Here is a 10,208-nt window from a genome sequence, read left to right on the forward strand (position 1 = left end):
TTGGTAGAAGAGTTTGAATGTGAAGCTATGGGCTGGCCATAGCTACAACCCCCACCCCTGATTCACCAAACTGGAGACTGGTTGACAGGCCCAGGAAGAAGCTCTGGGGCTCCAGAGCAGACAGCCCTGGGTGTGTCCTGGGCCTGTCCTGAAATGCAGAGTCTTTTTTCCTTGGGATCTCATTTTCTAGGCAGGCTTTCCACACATGTCCATTGAATTCAGAGCATGGGCTGGACTCTTGGGTCAATCACTGGAAAAGTCTACTTAACATTCTCCTGAAGCCAATCAAAGCCTGTGTGGCACCGTGTTAAGCACAGAATGCTTTCACTTAACCCCACTGTGCAGACAGGACACTGTGCAGTTACAGGTATGGAGCCAGGCTTTGGACCAGTGCCTTGCAGCTGGAGGGAAGGTTTAGGTTATCCTCATTGATGTAAGGAACATTCAAACCTGTCGAGAATTCTTCTAAGAGTTTGAGTCAAAACTGATGACAATTACAGGGAAGCAAGATCTCAAACGCTCCAGAGAAGAAGTTTTGCACTTTCTTTTATGCATCTGAGATTAAAGAGGAAGAGCAAAGATAAACATTTACTATAAAGTTCTAGGCTTGGGGCATGGCTGCCCAGTTAGGAATTTATGATCAGATCTCTCTATGAGTTTACTTTCCCTGAGACCCCTTTTTGGTCCACACCCCGAAGTGGTTAACCTATCCTGCCATGAGCATGACTGGCTCCTCCCGGTGGTCCCAGATGTGCCCTCAAACCCAGGGCAACAACACTGCTCTCCCTCTGCCCTCTGCCTCACATGCTGTTCAGCTCCTGGCTTCTTCTCCCAGGCTAGAACACTCCCTGCCATCTAAAACAGTTTGTGCTTATTGAGCTAGAAAAAGGCTAGAAAATGGATAAAGTAGACACTCAAACTGACTGTTTCTCATCCCCAAAGTAAGAGTTTTCCTGCTTAAGATTTTTGTTGTTGGAATGTTGTGATGCTTTAACTGTAAATGATGTAACCAAAACTGACTGAAAATTGATACACTTAACCAAAAAGACCAGTGTTGTGAGTGGGACCAGAGGTTGTGGAAACACTTCCTTTTCTTTCCTGATTCCACTTTCCTTTCCAGGCTTCATCTGGAGGTACCTGCTCCTCTTCTTCACAATAAGGAGTCCCAACTCACGGGTGTTCAACTCAATCACTCAGGAGAAGGGAACCCTTCCTGCTTCCTTAGCTATTGCACATAAGCCTCTGACTTGTCTCCTGACCCTACTTAGCCCAGCTTCAGTCTGTTCTCTACTTCATTCGGCACAGAAAGTTCTGGAGGCTAGGAAGACCAAGGCAAACTGCAGGCAAGGCAGATCTCATCCTGAGGACTGTTCTCTTGGCTTGTGGGTGGCTGTTGTCTTACCATGGGCTCACGTGACCTGTGTGCACAGGCATCATGGAGAGAGAAAAGGGATTTTTTTATGGAACTCGTCATAAATGTGGATGTCCTCGCTCAGGAGCCTTGCTAATCCTCTCTGTATCCTTCCAGTTTTAGTATATGTGCTGCCAAAACACACACACACACAAAAAGATCTTTTAAGACTTTCTTAAGGTGAGAATCAAGGGAGCATAAGGAACCATGGATGTGGCAGAAGAAGCCATTCTAAGGAAAGGTTCGAGATGAACTTCCTTAGAAGAATTTCCAGGAGTGTTGGGGTTAGGGTGGCCGAGCCTCATGCCAAAGGGACTGAAAATCACTGTGGGTCAGGGCAGGATTCAGTGGCCATGTGATGAGGCCCGAGTCAAAAAGAGAAGCAGGTTTTTCTTTTTGTCATCTGTGACCAGGCAGCTGCAGTCTGCGGAGCTAAACTGGCCTTTCAAACTCTACTTCTCCCATTCTGTGTTCCTGGCCCCACGTCTGATGATCAGAGATGCACAGTCTCTAAAGGGTTTCAACAAAGTCTTGCTTAGATACAAGAGGAGCCATTAACTGAGACCACACTCCTTTTGCTTTAAAGACCGATGCAGGAAAACAATGGATGAGGGAGTGCTTATGTAGTTCAAATGTAGGTGGTCAATAAACACCTCTGAGGAGGCTGGTGAGACGAGCAAAACAAACATGAGCTCGGTGGCCTGTGTCCATCTGAAGCTGAAATGCAGAATGCAGAGATAATAACAGCAGACCCTTACTGAGTGCTGGCCTTCATATATTAACTCATCTAATCTTCACAACAACCTGTTGAGGAAGTTCCTATTGTTAAACTCAGTTATAGACAAGAAACTGAGGCACAGAGACACTGACTCATTCAGCCCAAGGCCTGGAATCCCTGTAATCTGGCTTCAGAGTCTACTCTTAGTTTCTCCCCTTTCTTACTTGTCTTCACTCTGAGTCAGGGACTAATGTACCTGTTTAACAGAGGAAGGTGAGCTCCAATTCCCCTGCCACATGTGGAAATTAAACAGGATGCTAAAAGCCAACCCCACACCCTGGGGAAACCAAGGGGAAGAATCACATTGTCCGGGTTCCTTTTCCTATGGAGTACAACCTCAGACAAGGCAGTCACACCAGGTCCTGCCTCTGGTTCAACAGCACAAAGTGAGTGCAAAGATGCTCAGTGTCATTAGTCATTAAGGAAATGCAAATAAAAACCTCAGGTAGAAACCACTTCACACCCAGCAGGATAGTTATCACCAAAAAGGCAGAAATTAACTGTTGGTGAGGATGTAGAGAAGTTGGAACCCTCATATGTTGCTGGTAGGAATGGAAAATGATGCAGCCACATTGCAGAGTCTAGCAGTCCCTCAAAAAGTGACATATGGAGTTATCCTATGATCCATCAATTCCACTCCTAGATATATACCTCAAGGAATTGAGAACAGGGACTCAGATAGCTATATTCAAATGTTCTATCTGTGATAGCCAAAATGTGGGAACAGCCCAAATATCCAACAATGAATGGATTTCTAAAAATGTGGTCTATATCACACTGGAACAATTCATTCAAAATTTGAGCTTGGTGGAATTTCCTCAGGGAGGAAAACTGAGACAGAGACAGTTCTGTAGGTGGCCACAAGCACTAGGTCAGGTGGTGAAGCTGGAATTTGGACACAGACCGTCTCAGACCAGAACCAAGATAGTTTTCCCTCGGCCCATGTCACAGGTCCTGCCAGCATTAGACTCATGACATTATAAAGCCACCTCTTCTCTCCCATCCCTGACTCTCACCCTGTGGGAGGAGTGAGATCACCCAGTCAACTGCTTCTCTCACACCCCTCTGCTGGAGGACAGGTCTTCCTTCTTCACAGTCAGGCTAAATCCTCAGAGCTTTCTTTCTCCCCTGCCCTCAGCACATTGCCTGTTGCCAAAGGCTGCCCAGCTGCCTCAAATTTACTCATTTTCTCTTCTCCACACCCAGTGCTTCACTGACTCTTTCCTTCTCTTCCTTACAAACTGGGAATGCAAAGGCACTCAGACATGGCCCCACCCTCAAGGAGCTTACTGTCGAACAGAAACCCATGAGTAGACATTTGTATGCAGTAATTAAGTTCATGGGAAAGGAAGGCACAGGGTCACACCTACAAGTGGGGGAATGAGGGTAGAAATCTAGGTAAACTGAGGAAATCAGGAAAACTTTCTTGGAGAAGGTGAGGCCTGAATTAGGCAGCAGGACACTAGGGACTCTAGGCTCTAGCCAGCTCATTTGCAGCTCTTTGAAGTTCAGCTCTGTACACCAGGCATCCTTCCCCAGCCTCTAGCCCCCAATAATCCTATCTTTGGTGCACTCTACCCTATAACTTTAACACAAAACAAACATTAACAGAGTGGGGTTCAAATCCTTATTCTGACAAACCCCAGCAGCTCTGCGCTGGTTGTTTAACCTCACTAAGCCTTTCTCCAGCTGTGAAGCAGTGAGGACAATACCTCCTGTGTGTAGCTGCTGGAAGAATTAGCAATGACATGCAACCTAGTCCATGGTACTTATTTAATAAGTGGTTGTCCTTAATATTATACTGTTTGTTCTGCCTGAAATACCTTTCCCCTCAAGCCCCAATGTCTTTAGGAAATCATCAGAGATCCAAGAGTTGAAATGAATGTGTTCTCCTCCAGACCCCTGTCCCTTCCGTGAATGAGCATCCCAGAGTCGGCCTTGCATCAGTGACACACAGCATGTAGAATCTCCGACTTGATGCTCAGCTCTGGACAGTGGCAATTGTGTTTTACTCATTGCTAACCCCTCAGCCCAGCTGTTCGTGAACCAAATCCCGTCTTGAGGAATGTCTAGAGCAGCTGGGTGTGGGGGGTGTCATGCTGGCCACAGACCACAGCAGGGACAGGCCAGGGGACCAGGACCTAGTGGTTAAATGTGCAGTGGGGGAAGAGGGAGGAGACAACATAGGTCAGATGCAGAAAAGGGTAAAAATAGGATGTGAGGGCTATCTGGCTGCGACATCTGTCACCCCATTGATCACCAGTGTTGATTTGGCTGATCTGGCTGGCTAGGTGGGTGTCCCCTTCCTCTCTCACCGATCCATGAGCATCCCTCCCGAAGCTATGCCCTTGGTCAAAGAGGACGACCTTCCAACTAGAGGAGAGGACCAGTCTTCAGTAAGGGGTATATGAATAGCTACGCTTCCCTGGTAGAACCTTCCAACAAGCTCTCAAGAAAAGGTGAAAAATATAGGAAAGGGGAGGTGGAAGTTAATAAGACTTGCATGCTTCAAACTGTCTGAACTTGTAAATTAGAGTCATTTTACCTCACATTAAATCTTCCACAAATAAGCAATCCCCAAAAGAAGACATTTGAAAAGACATTAAATATATAAAAATTAGTCAAATTCTCTACAAGTCAAAAATTAAAATTAAAATAAGACACAAGACATCAGAGTGGTAAAGACAAAAAAATATGTGTGCCCCATTGGTGACCCTCCCATCACTGCATGCCCTTTAATTCTCTGACCTTACTTCTAGGAACTTCTCTTAAGGAAATTATTAAATAAGTGTGTGGTAGCATATTTAAAAACATTTTACTATAGCATTACCTATTATAAGAGCAAAAACTAGCAAAGAACTAGATGCCTAATAATAGGATAATATTAAATAAATCATGGCACAATATTATGTAGCCATAAAAATTAATGTAGCAACTCTGTGTTTCTTAACAGTGAAAGATGTTTGTGACACAGTGAAAGTGAAAAAAGCAGGTCACAAAATTATAACAATCCTACTTTTATATTTGCTTGCATATCTATAAATACATAGAGCAATTTAAATCTGGAAGAAAATCTCCTGTGTACAATGATTGTTTATGCATACTTTCCAATTTTTCTGCAGTATCATAAAATAAACTTTGTATTCCATGTGGGCTGTAAGTGGTATGCCTGGTAGCTGCCTCCCTGCATGCACTAAACACCTGCTGGTCTGATGCTCACCAGTGATCCCAGTTACACGGCCCCCATCGGGGCATGAGTCTAAAGCCATCAGCAGAGAAAATCTTCCCAGACCAGAGCAGCACAGGAGGAGTGAAAGGCCCTTTTTTCCTCTCTTGCCAGTGAGAGAAGAGGAGAATGTCTTTGTTCTGTTTAATGTGTTTATAAGAACAGAGAAGGGGCTGTCCCTGCTCTGTTCTAGAACTGGGGATCATACATTTAAAACAGCAGCAGGGCAGCCCATGGTTTACTCCACTGAGGTGTGTCATGGGGGTGGAAGAAATGTAAGGCCCCTCCCCCAGGAAGTCACCAGGTCAAGATCTAATTGTCATGACCACCCTCACAATGTCAGGTTTCCCCAAACTCAGGTAAGAGAAACCCGAGATTGGCTTTGGAATTAACTGATTGTCAGCCAGTGTTAGAATTCCTCCTGGCCCCAGGCACTTCATCAAGCCCAGGAGTCCCTAGGAAGCCAGTCCAGGCACCAGCACAGTATATTTAAAGTAAATCCTTGGGCTTGAACTTGCTCCAGGCTGCAGGAACATGGACACCTGTTTGGGTGGATGGAGAAGCAAAAAGAATGGGGTTTAGAACAAAGGGCAGGAGACTGTCCTTAGAGAAAGGTACTACTTCCTCTAAGAGTCCACCAGAACTGTTTTTTCTTCTATGAATCACTGACAGTTAACATCTCCTGAGTGATATTAGTGTCTTTTCTAGAATTTCCAGGCATTTCACAGTTTAACTCCTGTATTAGGATGACTGTGTCTAGAGGGAAGGGCCAGTTTCAACAGTTTCCTTATGTCACTACTTAAGTACCATGCATGGTGTCTTGTGCAATGATACCATTCCTTCAACACACAATTAATGTGGGCCCACTATGCGCAAGCAGGGTTAGAAGCCCTGGAGAGTCTGTAGTGAACAGGGCAGTTCCCACTAAGATAAAAATAACAATTTAATTAAGACAGACAATCCCACCTGCCTTGCCATTCAGTGAGCCCACATCCAGAGAGCCCAAGCTGGGAGAAATTATTCTGGGGCTCCTGCCTGAGCATCTTACCAGGCAGAATGGGGTTTAATGCTAATACAGTTTTTCATAAAGCATCACTCTTCACTCTTCCATAAAAGCCAAGTGCTTCCTCTGCTGTCTGACCAAAGAAAACAGTGATCTGTTCCAACTTGGAGAGAGGAAGGTAATTCTGTCAAACTTACTGAGAGACTGTATGTGGTTTTTCAACATGGCATGGCCAGGGGAGGTTTCAAGGTTTATGTTGGTCATGTGTCAATTCCATGTAATGTGGGCTTTTAGACCTGATTCCTGATATACTCTGACTCCCCTGCATATACCTGCTAACTATCCACAAACTCAATAGCTGACATCCACTACTCCATGCCATGCTTATGAAGTCCCTACCGTGAGATAAACCCGAAGAAGGACCACTCTCAAAGGGTGAACAGTATCCCGGAATTGTGTGTTTTACATTTTCAGAGCATTTTGCTATGCCGACCTGATGTTTTTTTGTTTGTTTATTTATTTATTGTTGAGAGTACACTTATTAAAGCTGGGGACAGTGAAACAAAGGAAGGGCTTAGAGTAGAAGAAGCAACAGGGGAGAGTTTATGCAGTGCTCTGCTTTGCCTCCCTAGAAGCTTTATAGAAAAGAAGTGAGCCTAGGAGGAGCCGCTGTTAGCTCACTGAGAAGTCAGTGAAGGAGACCTTGGAGACAGATTTAGGGGGCAAGCTCAGGACAAGCTGCCTTTAGGGTTTGTCCTTAGGATTTAGGAGAGAGAAATAAAGATGTTCACCTGAGACGGAAGAAAGACATGGGTGTGCTCCAGAGAGCCCACCCTGAGCTAATGTTACCTGCCCAGCATCTCTCCCCTTGTCTGAGACTTGCACCCATACTTTTAGGAAATTCTTTTCTCACCCTACAACCCTGAGTTCTGAATGGAAGCTACCACCACTTTCAGCACCTGCCTCCCTCCCTGCACACATGTGATTGTTTGAAGAGGATCCACCAGATCCATACCGAGCCAATCACAGCATCTCATCCCCTGTCCCTATTGACAGTGGATGGAAGAGTGTCCTGCTCCAGCCTGGTCAAACTCCCAGGATTTGTCCAACTGGGTCTCGAACAAGAGATGCAGACATTGCCAGTGAAGAGGCAACCTGAAGGGCTGCACCAGCGTTCCCATGGGAGCAGAACTGAGAGAGGTGGGGAGACAGCCTCCCAGCACCAAGTGTTGCTGCCGCTCTGAGGACCTCCCTGCAACATGAGACTTCCTATAAATTCTTCTTTTTGACTGAGCTTGTTCAAGGTGCCTTTTGGTCATTTGCAACCGAAGTGTCTAAGGTGCTCTATCTTATTATTTATTCCTTTCCCCAAGGAAGGAGCTCAAAGGGGTTCAGTGAGCTGCCCAACATCCCACTGCCAGTAGAGAAAGTAGCAAGAATTTAGGCACTGCTTGGGATCTGGTGCACATCCCTTAAAAGTGGTTTCCCTACTTCAAATCTTATACCCTCTTGCATTCATTTTGTACCCTGTGGTGGCTCTTTTTCACAACCCAAAACCGCATATGTCACATCTGTGTGTCCAATCCTGTGGTGACACACAGTCACAGCAAAGACTCTTCCGCAGGGCTCCTGCCTACCTTTCCAGCCCACCACTCCTTCCCTCCCTACAGCTCCCTGAGTGAGCATGCTGTTTCCTCCACCAGGAGCCCTGGCATGCCTGCCTACCCCTGTGGAGGCCTGGCATGTCCCTCTAGTCCCCATGCACCCAGGAAGACTCACTGCCACCCACCACTCCAGGAGGAGACATGCTACCTCTCTGTCTGCTCTTCCCTGGACCTGCCTCTAACAAGGTAGCATTCTCCTTGTTCCTAATCCTTCTCTGTCTTCTGGATTAGAGGTTCCTGGAGACAGGGATAGTAACGTCATCTGTCTCAAACACAACGCCTGGCATGTAGTAGGTACTCAGTAAATGTTTGCTGAAGGCTGATGCAAATGTCAAGCATTCATACATTGTTAATAATCAGCATCAGGTTGGGGTCAACTGACGTGATGCTTTGAAGCCAGGGAGAGCTGACCTGGCAAATCTGAAATACCTTTGCAGAGATTCATCACTTCATGTACCCAATTAACGCTGGGCCATTAGTCCTTTCTGAAGCTGCCAGGATCTATTAAGCCATTTAACTTCTCCGCAGGCATTTTAGAATCAGTCCCAAGGGCACTTTTTTTTTCAGGCCTGGGCAGCCAATGCCTAAATGACTTAAGTGGTGAGCATTCCATCACTCGCACAGGGAACCCATCCACTGAGGCAAAGCTTTAATGGATCTGAAACACTACGGAGCAAGAAACCTCCTGAAACTCAGACTAGAATCAGCTGCAACCCTTAAAGAAATACTGGCCTGGTGTCTTTCCTAAGGGCTGACCTTCTGAGTAATTGGAACAGAAAATCACCTGATGTGTGGTGATTGGAATGGTCCAAGGAAAGTCCCAAGGCCTGATGGATGCCCCTCAGCAATTCACCACAATTCCTGAAATTCCCTCCATTAATCACTTAACAAATATTCATTGAGTACCTACTAAGAGCCAGGCACTTTGAGAGTCTGCCTTGAATCATGACAGTTTTGTTCTGTTGAGCTAAGTTAGCCTTTATGCTTAGCTCAAAAGCAAATACCCCTTGGAGGGTAATCCACTAAGTGTTATCAGTCATTAAAACCATCCTTCCAAGAAGACATGAAGGCAGGAGACAGCTGCATGCACAGGTTCCTAGGACAGATAGAGATGAGAGTTGCCGGGGGAAAGGCAGTGTGAGTTGTATGGGATACAGGCTAACCATGCAGTGAGTAGGCACCTTGGGTGAGTTTACCCAGTTCCCCATCCCTGCGGCCTTGTGGAGTTGACAGATCAGGTTCACAATCCCAGTGGGTTTGTCCAATAGGCCTTGTTTATGGGATTAGCCTGTGTTCCACAGCCTGCTACAACTTTTAATTCTATGAACAAAGGTCCTAACCCTGACTGGTGTGGCTCAGTGGATTGAGCGCTGGCCTGTGGACCAAAGGATCATTGGTTCGATTCCCAGTTAGGGCACATGCCTGGGTTGTGGGCCAGATCCCCAGTAAGGGGCATATGAAAGGCAACCACACATTGATGTTTCCCTCTCTTTCTCCTTTCCTTCGCCTTTCTCTAAAAGTAAATACATAAAAATTAAAAATAAATAAATAAATAAATAAATGCCCTGGATTTTCCCTGGGAATGTGCAGGTTTCAGCATTTAGTTTAGCCTCTGAGAGCAAAACTTTTTTAGTCAGGGCTAGCTGTAAGCTGCAACAATAATAATAACCCAGCAACTACAGCTGTCATTTATCAAGTACCCACTAGGTGCCAGGCTCTGTACCAGATGCTCTTTATAGTCATTTTCTTATAATAATGTCCAGGAAATGCATTTTTAAGAAACCAAGGCTATGAGAGACTATTTGCTCAATGTCACACAATTGGTCAATGGCTGAGATAGGGTTGCAACATGGTGCTTGTGCAGCTCTGGAACCCAGTTCTTTACTGCTCAGCTGAACAAATCATGAGCAGGGTAAAATACCCTGATGATTTCTAGTACCATCATTATCTAGATCCTGTTGGAGCAACATGAGTGAACCCATGAGAACTGAGAAGGGGAACTAGGTCTTCCCTCTGAGAGCTCATTTATAGCAATGAAGAGTTTCTCTAAAGAGATGGAATGACTCACTTGTAACCAGATTAAAGGTATGGAGAGAGGAATAGGGTTTGATGGCTGGAGGGGACCC

At 45.6% G+C, this 10,208-nt stretch overlaps 1 pseudogene; it reads right to left on the reverse strand.

Moving 5' to 3' along the window:
- Positions 1 to 1,454: 1,454 nt before the first annotated feature.
- LOC114502166 lies at positions 1,455 to 1,554 on the reverse strand (annotated as a pseudogene).
- Positions 1,555 to 10,208: the final 8,654 nt, after the last annotated feature.

Source organism: Phyllostomus discolor, chromosome 7 (assembly GCF_004126475.2).
Source record: "Phyllostomus discolor isolate MPI-MPIP mPhyDis1 chromosome 7, mPhyDis1.pri.v3, whole genome shotgun sequence".
Lineage (NCBI taxonomy): Eukaryota > Metazoa > Chordata > Mammalia > Chiroptera > Phyllostomidae > Phyllostomus > Phyllostomus discolor.